The 18,468-nt window shown below is 46.7% G+C and overlaps 1 long non-coding RNA gene across 1 annotated transcript; it reads right to left on the bottom strand.

The window, feature by feature from the left end:
• Positions 1–310: 310 nt before the first annotated feature.
• On the bottom strand, positions 311–15,193 carry LOC134298734 (uncharacterized). Its single transcript, XR_010005825.1, has 3 exons — positions 15,129–15,193; positions 6,820–6,967; positions 311–495 (listed from the first exon to the last, which is right to left on the bottom strand). It is a non-coding gene; the product is annotated as an uncharacterized LOC134298734 (long non-coding RNA).
• Between the last annotated feature and the right edge of the window lie 3,275 nt (positions 15,194–18,468).

Below are 18,468 nucleotides of genomic sequence, written 5' to 3'. Positions count from 1 at the left end.
TGGAGCTCAAGAGTCCCTTCTGCTCCAACAGTGAAGTTTATGACCACATAGAACCCCTGACAAGACCTGACCAGAATTGGATCGACAGAAAGAGAAGAACCAGGCCAAGGACTGATGGGACTCCAGAACCAAAACTCGGGACCTATAAGAAGGTCAAGGGAAGCCCCTCCGGGAATGAGACATGGGCATCTAGGGGGCACGGGGAGAAGGATTTCAGGGCAAAAACGAGAGCAGGTTTGTTCAAATGAACCTCAGTCAAAAGTAGGCCACCTCCCCTCCATAAGCCAAAAATGAGTCCAGAGTCTTAAGGTTGAGGAGGCTGGTGCATTTATTGTGAATGGAAGAGGATTAGTAAAGCAGAATTGGGACCATCATCCATGGGGCAAGTGGGGATGGATGTGGGTTTGAGTGGAGCAGCAGAGATGGGCAGAGGAGCTCCAGACGGACTTCTCTGGTGGTCGCTGTCCATAGATCCAGGCCTCCTTCAAGGTCAGCCTGTGAAAAAAAAGGGAGTCAGAGGGAGGGAGGTGCAGAGTTACACCATTCTGACTATTTCTCTCTTCCCAGGAGTGATGGAGGTCTATCCCTTTTATTTGTCCTTAACGAAATCCAGGTCTTCCTTCCACCCTCCCCTTCCTCCTTGGTCTTCACTTGGACACAAGGCTAAAACCTGTGAAGAGTTAGATAGTAATGACCAAAGTCTCTCTGTCTGCTCAAGTAGATCCCTCTGTGATGGAGACGGATCCCCTGAGGGATGTTTCTCTGCCTCTTTTCCTTCCCATCCGTCCTCTCCCTTCTTTTCTGGGGAGGGGGCTAGATTGGGCCAGCTTTCAGGCAGGAAAGAGAGGGGTGGGATCCCTGTAATGAAGCCGTGGGTTCCTTTGCCCCTGAATCAGGATGGCCATCTGCTCAGCACTCTCCATCTGTGATCGAGGTGACCCCCCCCCCCCCCCAGGACTTTGTAAAAGATAGTTCAAAAATCAAGACTTTATGTTCTATATTTCATATATTTATAGTAGAAGGTGATTGAGACTTTTTACTGGAGTTTACTGTGGATTATCCCTGCACTCTGAGGCAAGAGATAACAACTTCATGAATTGTAAAATCATGCTGCTAAAACTCCACTTTTATGGATTCTCCCTTATTTCCTTGAAATCTATCTATCTGCCTATATGTATTTGTACTCTTTGGGATCCCCGGAAAATATGTATTTTTCCCAGCAGGGTTTATATTCCAATTTTTATTTTATTTTTATTTTTATTTCATATAATTGTCAAATCATGAAATCAAATAGGAAATATTTTGAACTCAACATGAACCCCAGATCCTATGACCCAGGCTTCCCTTCCCAAAAACAAAAGGATAATCTGCCACTGCTTAACCCAATCTAATTCAGATTGCATGGACAATATAAGGCTTGAGTCGCCGAATTAAAGGTGATTCGCCCCCAAGGCAAACATTGTCATATCTCATCCTAAGGAAATTCCAGGACACCTCAGGAAGGCGCCCTGCAGAGCCTGTAAATATGGCTCATTACCACCCATCCTTACTTCCACCTCTGACACCCCAAGGCATATCTAAAATCTGTATACGTGACAGGAACCCTTGATTGCTGTCATTAATCCCTTTAGAAATCGGTCTAGCAGGAATTAATATGATATTTCCTGCCCTGTCACTTCATTGTTTCAATAACTCCCGCCTTCTCCTTCCTGATTGGCTCGAGTGGGGACAAAAAGCAGCTCCCTATTGGGCCAACAGAGCAAGGCGGGAAACGAAAGCCCGCCTCGTTCAACCTTCTAGCCTATCCGCGATCAGATGGGCGGGGGAGCGGGGCGGGAAATTCAAAGGGCTGTCAGACTGAAATTTTGTATAAATATGGCTGTATTTTGATTATATGGTACCCTAGTAGACTGAATGATCACTACTAGAGTCCTTTTCAGCTGAATCGCTCAATAAAGACTCCTTGGCGGAATTTTCCTTCAACTTTGGCGGACCTTCTTCATTTCGGCTTCAGGTTGTATTGCGGCTCATATTTTCCTATTGGCTCCGCCAAGGTCCGTTCTCTCAGGACCGGATCGGGACTCTCCTTAAGGGCCCGATCCCCTAAAGCGCGGTCGACAACATAATTTGGCTTTACCACGAAGGGACTTGCTTGGAAGTTCCAAAAATCAATTTTTAGGCTAAAATTCCAAGCGGCGACCTTGGTCCAGATATTCTGGAACAGGTTGGGGAGAGAAACGGCTGCAAGGAGGGCCCTCCGACCAACAATTTGACCTCATTTCACATCTAAATTTCTCTGGCAGTCCCTTTCTCTCTCTAGATCTGATTCAGGGTACTGAACAAAGGAGCCAGATAGGAGGAAGCAGATTTTTAGCTCCTCGAAGGAAAGGCGCCAACGTGAAACAGGGGACGCCCTGAAAAGGAACCGGTTCCGTTGTTGAGACCCAGGTGGGCGGAGCTCTGGAGGTATTGCACTTCAGATCAGGGCTCGGTAACAAATTCCTGGTGAAACGCAGGAACATCTGGCACCTGAAAGCATGTGAGAGCAGTCTAGCTTGCAGATTGCAGGTTCAAGGATCGTAGGGTAGGGGAACGGTTGTGCTCCCGGGTCACCTGCGGATTCCACGAACGCTAGCCATTCAGCCTTAGTGGAGGGAACTCTTGAAAGGACGAGCTGCATCCTGCCGGTTGGGTGAGTCGTTACTCCATTAACTGTCGGTGTGGGCAGGGGCTGAGCTAAGGATGGGTGTTTGTTCAGCATGTCTAGGGTGTCCCACCCCAGCAGACATCCCCAGGGATTCTCCATTGGGTAAGATCCTGGCCAATTGGAGTGGGCTTGCATCGAAAAACATGGTGCAGGCCAGGTTGGGCCAACTCAGCGTGCATAAGTGGCCCCTTGTGGCCCTTGAAGGGGGAACAGCTTGCCCCCCCCCTTGAGTCGCCGAATTCGGAGTGTTGACCTAAAGGTGACTCGCCATGGGGAGGGCAGGTGGTTCCAGCTTGCTTATGCCGCGATGTTCATGGCCCTAAGCCAGGGAGAGAATTGGAGGAGGGAGGGGGTCCACGTCTTCCCATGCAGAGATTTGGGCTCCAAAAACAACCCCCCCAAAGATTCCTCTCTAGACCCTTTCCCCTTACCCCCTCCTCCAGAGGATTTTCTGGACACATTTGCTTGCCTTCTCGCCCAGGCCCTCTGCCCCATCCCTATCCCTACGTTTTCTCCTCACCCTGAGTCCTACACTGATCCAGGACTCCCAAATTGGCCTTCCAAGGGAACCCTTACTTCAGGGATCCCCCCCCCCCAAGAAAATCCCCTCCAGAGAGTTCAGCCCAATCTAACGTGGAGGAGGGCTCCCAGCCCCCTCCCCTCTCACCCCGAAACACACCTGATCCAAAACACTGTTCCTCTTCTCAAGTCACACTCTCTCAGCCCCCATCCCAGCCGTTCCTTTGAAGCCTGATGCACCCCCCCCCCCCAAATTGTATCTGCCCCTGCCACTCAACTCCTGCTACATTCTGAGTTTTCCTCAGATGGGAAGAATCACCCCACCATCCCCCCTCCTTCTCTTGCTCCCACCAGGCTCTCTCTCTCTCTGCGCTCATTCCTCTCTTGGAGAGAGAGGAGAAGGAGGGGCCGCGGGGAGGTTGTGCAAAGAGGACACTTTTTTTCTCTTCCTGTTTTTGGAGGGGGCCATTCCTTTAGCCGCTTCTGTTTCTTAATTTCCCCTTTTCTTTCTCTCCCATCTGGGAAGCATGGCAAAGGATTTGGGTGGGGGAGGGGGACTCCCAGAAAAGTGTTGGTTAAATTTTGTGTGTGTTTATGTAATGTGTGGGCTGTAAACTCTTCTCTACTCACCCCTTTGCCTTAAAAGCCACCAGTGATATATAGTTTTCTGGGAAGGAGGGCTGGAATGGACTAGCTTAGTGCTATGCTCTCTCTCTCTCCCTTCTGTGCCATCTCACCTCCCTATTTTCAAAGGTTCAAGCCCTAATATTTTGTGACCCCCCCCCAGAGAAATCCTGCTGCTTCTGTGGTTTTAACTTTTTCTTGTCTCTCTCTCCTCAAACCTCCCCTATCTTAGGGAGAAAGGGGGGGGTGGAAGAATGCATGTATTTTTCTATATGTGAGTTTTTTTCTCTCTCTCTCTCCCTTCCACTTCATGTTTTCCTAGGCCAAAATGCACTTCAACATTCTCCTTTTTCAAAGCTTTCTCTCCCCCCTTCCTTCCCCTGTGAAGGGAACTCCCAGCATCCCCATTTCTCCTTATAAACATACAGTCAAAATCCTGGTTTACTTTTATAGTAAAGGCACTCTTTCACTCTCCACAGTTCCCCAACAATCTCCTTTCTTCCTTTCGGGTCCTTCTCCCTCCCTTTCCCTGAGTGCATGCGTGTGAATGTTTTAAAAATCCCTCTAACTGCCTTTAAATATGAGGGGGGCAGTACAGAGTCCAGGGGACCTTCCAGGCACAGCTGAAGAGATCCAGAGGACCGGACCCAACCACCTGACTGAGGACATCAGACCAGACTGCAAGACCCATAATCCATACCTGCCACCATGAACAGTTCTAAGACCTGAGTAAGGGCTCTCGGAGTGCGCTGTGGATTTCATGCAGCAGCTAGAACCCAGAGGCCATTGGAGATGGTCCTGTGAGGGTAAGCCCGGACCCCCAGTCACCCAGAAGAGACAGCCCCACCTGTGGCTGATCTGAGACCCCCACGGGGGAAGCAGCCCCATCTGCCTGGCTCAGGGGCCAGAGACTAAGACACTGCTGAAAGGATTCTTGCACATGGCAGACTTTTATGGCCAGACCACCGTATGGTGCCCTCCAGCTGGCCTGGTTCTGCCCTGGCAAAGGGCTACTGAGTGCAGGTCTGCCTTTGACGCTGCCAAGGAGGCCCTCATGACATCACCAGGGGACAGAATTGGCCGCCATGGCAGAAGATGTCCCAGAAGAAATGAACAGGATTCTACCCGTGACCACCATGAGGGAAAGATGTTCCGCCCTCACCAGAGCTGTGCCAAAGAAGGACCCCAGGACTGCTGGAGCCCTCACAAGGTATGAGTGACTTCCCTGACTAACCCCACCACGGGAGGGAGGGAGGGGGGCTTATAATCTGTCCTTAGTTTCCCTAGGCACTCTCTCCTTTCCGTCTCCTCTGTTGGAGTGCTGGACATGCCTGCAGTCACCAGGAGGCGCCGTGCTGTGAGGCGCAGAAGCTGTGCCCAGTTGCCCCCAGCTGCCAACTACAAAGGGGGGCCCAAGCTGCAGCCAAGAAAAGGCAGCCAAATGGGAGTACTGCATCACAGCCTCCATCATCCCCAGCCCTCACCACCTCCACCTTCATGCTCCATTTCCCATGACTCCAGACCAAGGGACATCTGCTTCAACACCATGGGATCACCCACCACTGACTGAACCTCAGCTTTCACCTTCAAGCTCCTGCCCTCCAACAAAAGTCACAATCTGATCTACCAAGGCAGAGGCCCTGCATGCAGTGAAATGTCGGGGCTTTGGGAAATGTTCATAGCCATTTCCAAGCCCCGAAGGGGGGAAAATGTGATCGAGGTGACCACCCCCCCCCCCAGGACTTTGTAAAAGATAGTTCAAAAATCAAGACTTTATGTTCTATATTTCATATATTTATAGTAGAAGGTGATTGAGACTTTTTACTGGAGTTTACTGTGGATTATCCCTGCACTCTGAGGCAAGAGATAACAACTTCATGAATTGTAAAATCATGCTGCTAAAACTCCACTTTTATGGATTCTCCCTTATTTCCTTGAAATCTATCTATCTGCCTATATGTATTTGTACTCTTTGGGATCCCCGGAAAATATGTATTTTTCCCAGCAGGGTTTATATTCCAACTTTATTTTATTTTTATTTTTATTTCATATAATTGTCAAATCATGAAATCAAATAGGAAATATTTTGAACTCAACATGAACCCCAGATCCTATGACCCAGGCTTCCCTTCCCAAAAACAAAAGGATAATCTGCCACCGCTTAACCCAATCTAATTCAGATTGCATGGACAATATAAGGCTTGAGTCGCCGAATTAAAGGTGATTCGCCCCCAAGGCAAACATTGTCATATCTCATCCTAAGGAAATTCCAGGACACCTCAGGAAGGCGCCCTGCAGAGCCTGTAAATATGGCTCATTACCACCCATCCTTACTTCCACCTCTGACACCCCAAGGCATATCTAAAATCTGTATACGTGACAGGAACCCTTGATTGCTGTCATTAATCCCTTTAGAAATCGGTCTAGCAGGAATTAATATGATATTTCCTGCCCTGTCACTTCATTGTTTCAATAACTCCCGCCTTCTCCTTCCTGATTGGCTCGAGTGGGGACAAAAAGCAGCTCCCTATTGGGCCAACAGAGCAAGGCAGGAAACGAAAGCCCGCCTCGTTCAACCTTCTAGCCTATCCGCGATCAGATGGGCGGGGGAGCGGGGCGGGAAATTCAAAGGGCTGTCAGACTGAAATTTTGTATAAATATGGCTGTATTTTGATTATATGGTACCCTAGTAGAACGAATGATCACTACTAGAGTCCTTTTCAGCTGAATCGCTCAATAAAGACTCCTTGGCGGATTTTCCTTCAACTTTGGCGGACCTTCTTCATTTCGGCTTCAGGTTGTATTGCGGCTCATATTTTCCTATTGGCTCCGCCAAGGTCCGTTCTCTCAGGACCGGATCGGGACTCTCCTTAAGGGCCCGATCCCCTAAAGCGCGGTCGACAACACATCCAAGAGTCTGTTAAGATTCCTAGGCCGGGGGCCTTGCAGCGCAAGGGAATTGCACTCACCCTTAAACAGGAAGAAGGCATTCGTCGTTGAAATTCCAAGGGCAACACTTCTCGTCCCCGGGGCACGAGGCATCAGAATAGCACCCTATGGGACGAGCTTCTATCTCGTTTGGGTCTTGTTTTGGAGGTGGGCATTTCCCGGGCTTCTCTGGAAGGGATGACAAACACAAAAGCTGTGAGACACAACCCATGGATCCAGGTCTACCTCAGGGTCAGACTGGAAAATGAAGAGGGAATGAGAGTCAGGAAGAGGAAGGAAGGAAGGAAGGAAGGAAGGAAGGAAGGAAGAGAGAGAGAGAGAGAAACCGTGTTTCCTATTGCTAAATTCCGAGAATGCATTTATTCATTATTCATTGGGCCCGGGCTGTGGCGCAGGTGGGAGAGCAAGCCAGCTGCAATTAACTGCAATGAATCACTCTGACCAGGAGGTCACGAGTTCGAGGCCCTCTCGGAGCCTATGTTTCTCTTGTCTTTGTTCTATGTTAAAAGGCATTGAATGTTTGCCTATATGTGTAATGTGATCCGCCCTGAGTCCCCTTCGGGGTGAGTAGTAGGCTTGATCGATCCATGAAAAATTTGATTCTAAACTCGTTTCAAAACTAGAGGGGGCAGTTTTTCGTTTTTGTTGCTAATAACGAATTTGGCCCCCAAATTTTTTCGAAATTAACGAAAATTCGTTATTTTCGAAATTAATTCGTTAATGGCGGACGCGCATGCGCGGTGGTGTGATGACCCATGGGCCTTGTAGTCCTGCTCATGACATTGTGATGCCTGATGAAGAAGAAAACTTGGGTTTTTTACCTTCCCAGTCAGAACTGGATTCTTCCCAGACAGATTCTTCCCAGCCAGATCTGGGAACCTTGCACCTGCAAGAGGGTTATGTTCCAGAAGTATGTCAAACAAACACTGAGGCTACATCTCCTGTGTTTTCTCGCCATGAGTTTTGTAAACAACAGAGAGGTTTGGAAGCGGCCTCGCGCAGGAGTGCTAGAATAATTGCTAAGAATTTAGCCAATTAAGCCTGCTTTCCATGAGAATCTTTAAGGAGTCAAACATCTGGTCTCAGAGATTAGCTTTCGTTTCTGGTTCCCAGAGAACTGCTCTCGGCGGGAAAGTTAGACTCTATATAGGTGTTTTACCCGCGGAGTAACTTTGCGGAGTCAATTCGTCAGCCTCCGGAGCGAGTTGTGTCTGGACAGCGCGCTCCGATCCAAGCCTCGTTCCTGTTCAAGCCTTGTTCTTGTTTTCAAGCCTTCGCTCCTGTTTCCCAGCCTTGTTTACCTACGGACCTTGCCTCGCCTTTCAGGACTAAACCTTGCCTTGTTTCACGGATTTTACCAAGTAATTCCACGGATCTTGTTCTTGTTCCTTGTTACCTTGTGCCACGATTCAAGCCTTGTTTTCAAGTATCAAGTTAATTCCTAGCCTTGCTCAAGTTCATGGACTAAAGGATCTTGTCATCTCCCCTCACTTTGCCTGGCAAAGTGAGTGTTTCGGTTATTGGATTACAACTTTGGACCTTAATATTTCATATTGGACATTGTTTCTTTGGACTAATTTTGACCTTTCCTGAAAGGTCTGCTTCTGGACTAACTTTTACATTTGCTTTTATTAACTTTATATATTTCCTTAATAAAGATATTAGATAGAATCTGGCCTCTGCGTATGGTTATTGGTGCTCTGTAGCCTGGGTCGTGACAGGTGGCCCAAAAACAGCCCGAAGGGGGGGGGACTTAGGGGGCTCTCCCGCCCTCATTTTTTGAGTGATCTTCTTCAAACTTGGTACAGTGGTAGAACACATTTAACACTGATAGCTCACCAAAATGTGGAACGTTTCCCTTATCCTCTGATTTTTGGCAAATTTTCATAGCTTTTATAATAAACCTTTTTTTAATAATTGCAGTAATCTGTTCCTGGTTTGAAAGTCTTATTTCCTGTTAAATTGGGTTGTCTTTACTGTGAAAGTCATTGTTCTACTTCAGAAACTTTGTTTTTGTGGCTGAAACTTTGTTAAATTGGTGTGTGTGTGATATATATTGTGTGTATATATATATATATATAGTCCCTGCTTGTGTGTGTGTGTGTGTGTGTGTGTGTGTGTGTAGGTAAAGGTAAAGGTATCCCTTGACGTTAAGTTCAGTCATGTCTGACTCTGGGGGTTGGTGCTCATCTCCATTTCTAAGCCCAAGAGCCAGTGTTGTCCATAGACACCTCCAAGGTCATGTGGCCGGCATGACTACATGGAGTGCCATTACCTTCCCAGAAACACCCAGAAAATGGGAATTCCAGACAGGAAACAATCAGGGCCAGCTAATACCTCCCAACAAAGGATTCCCCCAGGTAGGAAGCAGCCAGGCTTTGAAGCTGCAAGGCTATTCAATGCTAATCAAGGTGACCAATTGCAACATTCACACTTGCCTCCCACAGACAAGAGTTCTTTCTCCCACCCTGGACCTTCCACAGATATATAAACCCCACTTGCCTAGCTTCGCACAGACGTCAAAACCTCTATGTCTGCCACAGATGTGGGTGAAACGTCAGGAGAGAATGCTTCTGGCACATGGCCATAGAGCCCGGAATACATACCACAACAGTGTGATCCCGGCCATGAAAGCTTTCGACAACACAACCACAGTATCCATTCAAGTTCATGTAGCGTGGTATGGACTGGAGACCTGTATTGGGGGGAGGGAGGGTGCGAATCTGGGCCCCTGGGAGCAGCCGAGGACGGGCCTGGCCCACACCCCCTCGCATCCCGGGCCTCTTCCTTCCTCTTCCTTTTGTTATTTAAACTATATATTGTGAAATTATGGTGTGTTTTTTTTCATGCGTGTTCTGTGTTCAAGATAGGGAGACCAAAGAGGAAAAGCAAGGGAGGGACGGAGGCCCCAACACTTCCGGCTCCCATGCGAACTCCCCCCTTGTGTGCCTTGGAGGGTGGAGCATGCGCACTGGCTCTCCCTTTCTCTATGGCTCTTTTCAGGTCGCTTGGGAACCCAAAGTGCCTCCTCCCTTTGCCTTTGTGTCCAAGAAGGAGAGAAGGACGTTGCAAGGTTTGCATTGAGGGTGTTTCTCTGGTGGGTTTGGCTTGGAAGGGGGCTCATTAAGGCCCAATTAATTAATGCACTGAGCTGAGGCGAGGCGGCGGCGGCGGCGGCCATTTCCCCCCTCCGTCTTCCTCCTCCTCCTCGGCCTCCTTCCCCCTCGCCCCCTCCCATTGGCTGAGCCTCCCATTGGCTGAGGGGCAAAAGGAAAGGAGTTTGGGTGCTTTGCAAAAGCTCTTTTTTCTTAACGAAAAAAACGAAGAAATTAGAAAAAACGGCCTCTCGCGATTCGAAACCGCGATATCCAGACGTGTGGACAACCAAGGTTCGATATTGCTTCAAAACAATCGAAAATAACGAATCAATAACGGTAAACGGGGAAAACGAATTATTTGAGCAAGCCTAGTGAGTAGGGCGGAATATAAATGCTGCAAATAAATAAATAAAAATAAATTTATTTACAGCACTTCTACCTCGACCTTCTCACCCAAGGGGACTCAAGGCAACTTACAAAATCTGGCAAAATTCAATGCCAATAGCACAATTCAATGAAATAGAACATAGCACATTTAAAACAATTGGACATTAGTCAATAAAAACAGTATACAAAGCTCAAAACATATAAAGTGCTTAAATCCATTCATCCAGGAACCTTGCGCATAATTCTCAGTTCAGACTGTGTCGACCTGTAAGCTTATTCATTCAACGCTTGCACACATAAGCATGTCTTGAGTTTCTTCCTGAAGTCCAAGAGAGATGGAGCCTGCCTGCCAGGTGTCGCTGGGGAGGGAGTTCCACAGCCGAGTGAGGAGCCACCACCGAGAAGGAAGGCCCTGTCCCTTGTTCCCACCGCCGCACCTTTGAGGCAGGTGGGACCGAGAGCAGGGCCTCCCCAGATGATCTCAAAGTTCTCCTAGGCTTATAGGAGGAGATACGTTCAGACAGGTCAGTTGGACCAGAACCGTTAGGGCTTTATATGTCAAGATCAGCCAGTCTGATTAATAAATGTGAAGACCAAAGGATTGATTGAAAAATGTACCTCGTTTTTAATCATGTAGAGAATTCAACAGAAGGGTCTGGTTGAGAAAAGAAGAGAGAATTGAAAACAGCAAGGAAGGAAGAAGGTGTATACAAGGGGGGGGGGCAGAGGGGGAGAGAAACGTCCTAGCCAAATTCATAATAATAATAATAATAATAATAATAATAATAATAATAAAAATAATCAAGATCGAAAAATCAGCTGATGACCCAAAATGCAGACTGTGCAAGGAAGCTGACGAAACCATTGATCATATCCTCAGCTGCTGTAAGAAAATTGCACAGACAGACTACAAACAGAGGCACAACTGTGTGGCCCAAATGATCCATTGGAACTTGTGCCTCAAGTACCACCTCCCAGCAGCAAAGAACTGGTGGGATCACAAACCAGCAAAGGTCGTGGAAAATGAACACGCAAAGATACTGTGGGACTTCCGAATCCAGACTGACAAAGTTCTGGAACACAACACACCAGACATCACAGTTGTGGAAAAGAACAAGGTTTGGATCATTGATGTCGCCATCCCAGGTGACAGTCGCATTGATGAAAAACAACAGGAAAAACTCAGCCGCTATCAGGACCTCAAGATTGAACTGCAAAGACTCTGGCAGAAACCAGTGCAGGTGGCCCCGGTGGTGATAATAATAATAATAATAATAATAATAATAATAATAATAATAATAATAATAATTGATGACCCAAAATGCAGACTGTGCAAGGAAACCGACGAAACCATTGATCATATCCTCAGCTGCTGTAAGAAAATCGCACAGACAGACTACAAACAGAGGCACAACTATGTGGCCCAAATGATTCATTGGAACTTATGCCTCAAGTACCACCTCCCAGCAGCAAAGAACTGACAAAGTTCTGGAACACAACACACCAGACATCACAGTTGTGGAAAAGAACAAGGTTTGGATCATTGATGTCGCCATCCCAGGTGACAGTTGCATAGATAAAAAACAACAGGAAAAACTCAGCCGCTATCAGGACCTCAAGATTGAACTTCAAAGACTCTGGCAGAAACCAGTGCAGGTGGTCCCGGTGGTGATGGGCACACTGGGTGACGTGCCAAAAGATCTCAGCCGGCATTTGGAAACAATAGACATTGACAAAATTACAATCTGCCAACTGCAAAAGGCCACCTTACTGGGATCTGCACACATCATCCGAAAATACATCACACAGTCCTAGACACTTGGGAAGTGTTCGACTTGTGATTTTGTGATACGAAACCCAGCATATCTATCTTGTTTGCTGTGTCATACAACGTCATTGTGTCAATAATAATAATAATAATAATAATAAAACTTTATTTATACCCCGCCACCATCTCCCCAACGGGGACTCGGGGCGGCTTACATCGGTCCATGCCTGAAACCATACAATAAAACAAAATATAAAACAACGCATCATAACACAATTTAACATACAATAAATGATAATATACATTACAATACAAAATCAGAAGAAGCAATAAAAACCAGGGCGGGCCACATGAACACTAAGTTAAAACTCGGGAGAGAAAGGCATAAGAATAAAACCACAGGGAACAGAGACATAAAATAGTGGAACAGTCTAAAGGATAAAAATATCAGACGGGAATAACCAAAGAAATATATGACAGTTACTCCCCAAAAGCACACCGGAAGAGCCATGTTTTTAAGTCTTTCTTAAAGGCTAGCAAAGTGGGGTTCGCCTAATCTCAATGGGCAATGAATTCTATAGTTGGGGGGCCACAGCAGAAAAGGCCCTCTCCCTTGTTCCCACAAGACGGGCCTGAGATAAACATCAGAAGAGAGCAAAAGGCATCAGATGGATAGATGGATGGATGGATGGAAGGAAGGAAGGAAGTTTGAACAGTGCTTGAACATCTGGACATCAGGAAGAACTTCCTCACCACGAGAAGGGCTGTTCGGCAGTGGAACTCTCTGCCCTGGACTGTGGTGGAGGCTCCTTCCTTCTTTGGAGGCTTTGAAACACAGCCTGGATGGCCATCTGTCGGGGGTGCTTTGAATGAGATTTTCCTGCTTCTTGCAGGGGGTTTATTTATTTATTTATTTACAGTATTTATATCCCGCCCTTCTTTCTCACCCCGAAGGGGATTCAGGGCGGATTACAATGAACACATATATGGCAAACATTCAGTGCCAACAGACAAACAACATTCAGTTTCTTCACTTGCTTCTTCTTCCTTTGTTACTTCATTTTTCTCTTACCGGGGCTGGTGTTGGGATTTAAATTAGTGTTTATGCTTAAACTGATTATCCTTTCTGTATTAGTGGAATCTAATTTATTCTCATTTTCTTTAATTAATTTTTGTTGTTTATATGATCGTTCCTTTTTTCTTTATTTTAATCATTTTTTTATTACCTTATTAATTACTAGGTACTTTTCTATCGCTTGCCAATTTGTTTCTTTCCTTGGTTTACCCTGATTCTTAGCTATTAAATAGGTTAATCTATCCATATTTTTAATTTCGGCTACCTTAATTAACCATTCCTCTAACGTGGGTATTGCTTTCTGTCTCCAATATCTAGCGTATGACAGTCTTGCCGAGGTGGTTAGATATATCATTAGTTTTTCCTCGTTAGCATCCTGGGGTTCTTTGAAAATTCCTAAGAAGTAAAGTTCCGGGGTTTTTTTTTTCAACTTTTGTATTCAGCATTTTTTGTATGGTTTCGTGTATTTTAGTCCAGTACTCTTTTGATTTTTTGCATTCCCACCAAATGTGGTGGAAGGTTCCCTCTTTTTCACCGCATTTCCAACATTGGTAATTATGGGTTTTATTTATCATTCCTAATTTTTTGGGGGTGATGTACCACCTGTAAAACATCTTCATCTAGGACGGTGCAACTTGGTTTCTTTTATCCAATCAGACACCAGAAGAAAGAAGACCGTTCAACAGGTTTATTTGGCCAAACCTTCCTGCCGGGTGAGCAAAGGGAGAGAGTGCCACACAGACTAAGAGGCAGCTCGGATTTTATCATCAATACCTTGAGCATGCTTTGATCATGCGCACAGGCCTCACCTTGATCTCTTCCTTTCTTCCCTCTTGTCGGTATTCCCGTGCCTGCTTTCTTCTAGGCAAACGTCTTTTGAACTTTTCTCTTGCCTGAGCTCTAGGAGTTTACTCTCCAAGGCCCGTCTCTTTCTCTCTCCAGCCCTCCCTTACCTTGCCTGCTACTTTTTTTCCAACGCTAACTTTGCCCTTCAGTAGGGATGTTCTCTTTCCCAGCAATCCTGGCCCTGCCCTTCCCTGGAATGGAGCTGGATTGGGTCAGCCACACGAGCAACTTGCCCATCTCTTGTAGAACTCTGTTTCTATCTAGATCAAAGAGAACATAGGCATGTATGCATGTTTGCTTGTTCCACAAAGACTCCTCTGTGGCTAGATGGATCTGTTGGAGTATGATTGTATTTGTATGAAATGTAAATCAAGTGTTTACTGTTGATGAACAAGAGTGTGTATTTTTCAGTAATGAAATAGTTAACAGCAGGCTAGTTTTGACTGACAGCCTGTTGTGATTGCTATGACTTATCAGGTATGATTTCCTGCCTTTGAGGGTTGGAACTTCCTCTGGATGGAGGAATGTGTGTCTTATCTAATCGGTGGTGTTCAGCTTGAGCTCTCACTGAAGATGGACTATGAATGCTATGCTCTGAAGCCAAGAAATGCAAACTGTAAATAGACATGTAAATAAAGTTAATCAACAGTTGGACTTTGCCTGCTGGAGTGTTTGTTTGACCAGTACTCATTCTCCGCATGGGAATATAGTCTGGAGAAGGAGGTGAGACCGGGATGATGAATTTTGGAATCCACTCTGCACCCCATAATCCCCTGACAGGATCTGGCTCAACCTTGGCCCACAAACCCTTCATGATTCCACTTAAAGTACAAGTTGAGGTTGGAGGTAACAATATCCTCCCATTTTGTTTATTTGCTAGGCTTTGAAAACAACTTCAGTGGCTGGTCATGGTGCCTCCTGCTGCAGTCCTCATAACACAGCAGTAGGGCATTACCATTGAATAGAGTGAGACACCAGCCAGCTCAACTCATGGTGAGCAGGGGACTTTCCCCAGGAAGGAAGCACCTTGGGCAGAAGGGAGATGTATCTGGGAGAAAGGACTGTCTCGGGGACGAGGCCATTTCCAGCTGGACCAGGAACCTTTTGACTGTAGACCCAATGGAGGGAGGGAGGGGATCCCCAGATACCACTCACCTTGCTCAGGGGAAGGGAATGTCTTGGCAGAGAAGGCCAGGAGAGCGAGGAGGAGGAGGATGAAGGCGGTTGAGGGCTTCATGGCGAGGCAGGACCCAGGGAAGCTCCAGCTCTGCCCACCTCCTCCCTTTATATCCCCTCCCAAGAGAAACTGGGCAACCGATCAAAGTACAAAGCCTGCCTTGTGAAGTGGCCTTTATGGCTGGAAACACGATCCATGACGAATGGCACAAGGAAGAAAGCTTCCCGTCCAAGAACTGGAGAGAGGAAATTTATTTATTTATTTATTTATTTATTTACAGTATTTATATGCCGCCCTTCTTTCTCACCCCGAAGCAAACATTCAATGCCAACAGACAAACAACATACATTAGACAGACTCAGAGGCATTTTTAACATTTTTCCAGCTTCACGATTCCGGCCACAGGGGGAGCTGTTGCTTCACCGTCCAGTAGTGGCTGTACTTCCTCATTCCTTTCCTCGTGTTTTGCTGGCAGTTTTATGGTGTTGTAAATTAGCCTCCCGCAAAAAGCGTCCCTAAATTTCCCTAATTGACAGGTGCAACTGTCTTTCGGGGCTACTTAGGTCAACAGCAAGCCGGGGCTATTAATGGTCGGAGGCTTAACCCGACCCGGGCTTCGAACTCATGACCTCTCGGTCAGTAGTGATTTATAGCAGCTGGTTACTAGCCAGCTGCGCCACAGCCCGGCCCTCTAGGTGATGCCGGGGCAGACCCAGAGGGAGATCCAGTTTGCAGTGTTTGGGGAAAAGGTCCAAGGCCAGACCGGGTGTGGCATCCGTGCCTCCAGGTCCCCTTAAGGAAGACCCATCCACTTGAGGAAGGGGCTTCTCCTTGGACCGCCCTTCCCAGAACCCCCACCAGCAACACAGGGAAGGGATGGCAGTCCAGGAAGGCACCTTCCTCTTCCGAGCCCTGGAGGCTTTGGCCTGTAGAACTTGGGGGAAATGGACCAAGGCCGGATCTTGTGTTTTATCCCAGAACTCCCTGTTGACTTCCGGGGACCCCATGGATTTTCCTTAGGCCAGGAGGCAATGAACACATCAAAACCAATTAAAGCTACACAGAGCCAAGCATGGGACAATGTATCCCAGTTCCACCACAGCAGAAGGAGACCTTTCCTGCTAGATCCCTCTTTCCAGAGTCTGTGCTGGACCGACTGCCCCAAAACGCCGTGTCATAGAATCATAGAATCATAGAATAGTAGAGTTGGAAGAGACCACATGGGCCATCTAGTCCAACCCCCTGCTAAGAAGCAGGAAATCGCATTCAAAGCACCCCCGACAGATGGCCATCCAGCCTCTGCTTAAAAGCCTCCAAGGAAGGAGCCTCCACCACGGCCCCGGGGAGAGAGTTCCACTGTCGAACAGCCCTTCTCACAGTGAGGAAGTTCTTCCTGATGTTCAGGTGGAATCTCCTGAATTTCAGGCAGGACAGAGAGGGGTGGGATCCCTGTAATGAAGCCGTGGGTTCCTTTGCCCCTGAATCAGGATGGCCATCTGCTCAGCACTCTCCATCCAAGAGTCTGTTAAGATTCCTAGGAAGGAAGGAAGGAAGGAAGGACGGAAGGAAGGAAGGAAGGAAGAGAGAGAGAGAGAAACCGTGTTTCCTATTGCTAAATTCCGAGAATGCATTTATTCATTATTCATTGGGCCCGGGCTGTGGCGCAGGTGGGAGAGCAAGCCAGCTGCAATTAACTGCAATGAATCACTCTGACCAGGAGGTCATGAGTTCGAGGCCCGCTCGGAGCCTATGTTTCTCTTGTCTTTGTTCTATGTTAAAAGGCATTGAATGTTTGCCTATATGTGCAATGTGATCCGCCCTGAGTCCCCTTCGGGGTGAGAAAGAAGGGCAGGATATAAATGCTGTAAATAGATAAATAAAAATAAATTTATTTACAGCACTTCTACCTCGACCTTCTCACCCGAGGGGACTCAAGGCAACTTACAAAATCTGGCAAAATTCAATGCCAATAGCACAATTCAATGAAATAGAACATAGCACATTTAAAACAATTGGACATTAGTCAATAAAAACAGTATGCAAAGCTCAAAACATATAAAGTGCTTAAATCCATTCATCCAGGAACCTTGCGCATAATCCTCAGTTCAGACTGTGTCGACCTGTAAGCTTATTCATTCAACGCTTGCACACATAAGCATGTCTTGAATTTCTTCCTGAAGTCCAAGAGAGATGGAGCCTGCCTGCCAGGTGTCGCTGGGGAGGGAGTTCCACAGCCGAGTGAGGAGCCACCACCGAGAAGGAAGGCCCTGTCCCTTGTTCCCACCGCCGCACCTTTGAGGCAGGTGGGACCGAGAGCAGGGCCTCCCCAGATGATCTCCTAGGCTTTTAGGAGGAGATACGTTCAGACAGGTCAGTTGGACCAGAACCGTTAGGGCTTTATATGTCAAGATCAGCCAGTCTGATTAATAAATGTGAAGACCAAAGGATTGATTGAAAAATGTACCTCGTTTTTAATCATGTAGAGAATTCAACAGAAGGGTCTGGTTGAGAAAAGAAGAGAGAATTGAAAACAGCAAGCAAGGAAGAAGGTGTATACAAGGGGGGGGGCAGAGGGGGAGAGAAACGTCCTAGCCAAAGTCATAATAATAATAATAATAATAATCAAGATCGAAAAATCAGCTGATGACCCAAAATGCAGACTGTGCAAGGAAACTGACGAAACCATTGATCATATCCTCAGCTGCTGTAAGAAAATTGCACAGACAGACTACAAACAGAGGCACAACTGTGTGGCCGAAATGATCCATTGGAACTTGTGCCTCAAGTACCACCTGCCAGCAGCAAAGAACTGGTGGGATCACAAACCTGCAAAAGTCTTGGAAAATGAACACGCAAAGATACTGTGGGACTTCCGAATCCAGACTGACAAAGTTCTGGAACACAACACCGTTAGGACTTGATACGTCAAGACCAGCACTTTGAATTTGTGTTGTTTTTATGACTGGAAACCTCCCTGAGTCCCATCCAGGAGATAGGGCAGTATATAAATAAAGTATTATTATTATTATTATTATTATTATTATTATTATTATTATTTTATTATTATTATTATTTTATTATGACACAGCAAACAAGACAGACATGCTCGATTTCATATCACAAAACCACAAGTCGAACACTTCCCAAGTGTCTAGGACTGTGTGATGTATTTTCGGATGATGCTGCAGATCCCAGTCGGGTGGCCTTTTGCAGCTGGCAGATCGTAATTTTGTCAATGCCTATTGTTTCCAAATGCCGGCTGAGATCTTTTGGCATGGCACCCAGTGTGCCCATCACCACCGGGACCACCTGCACTGG

This window comes from Anolis carolinensis, chromosome 4 (assembly GCF_035594765.1).
Source record: "Anolis carolinensis isolate JA03-04 chromosome 4, rAnoCar3.1.pri, whole genome shotgun sequence".
Taxonomy (NCBI): Eukaryota; Metazoa; Chordata; class Lepidosauria; order Squamata; family Dactyloidae; genus Anolis; species Anolis carolinensis.
This window is presented reverse-complemented; position numbering and strand designations above follow the sequence as displayed.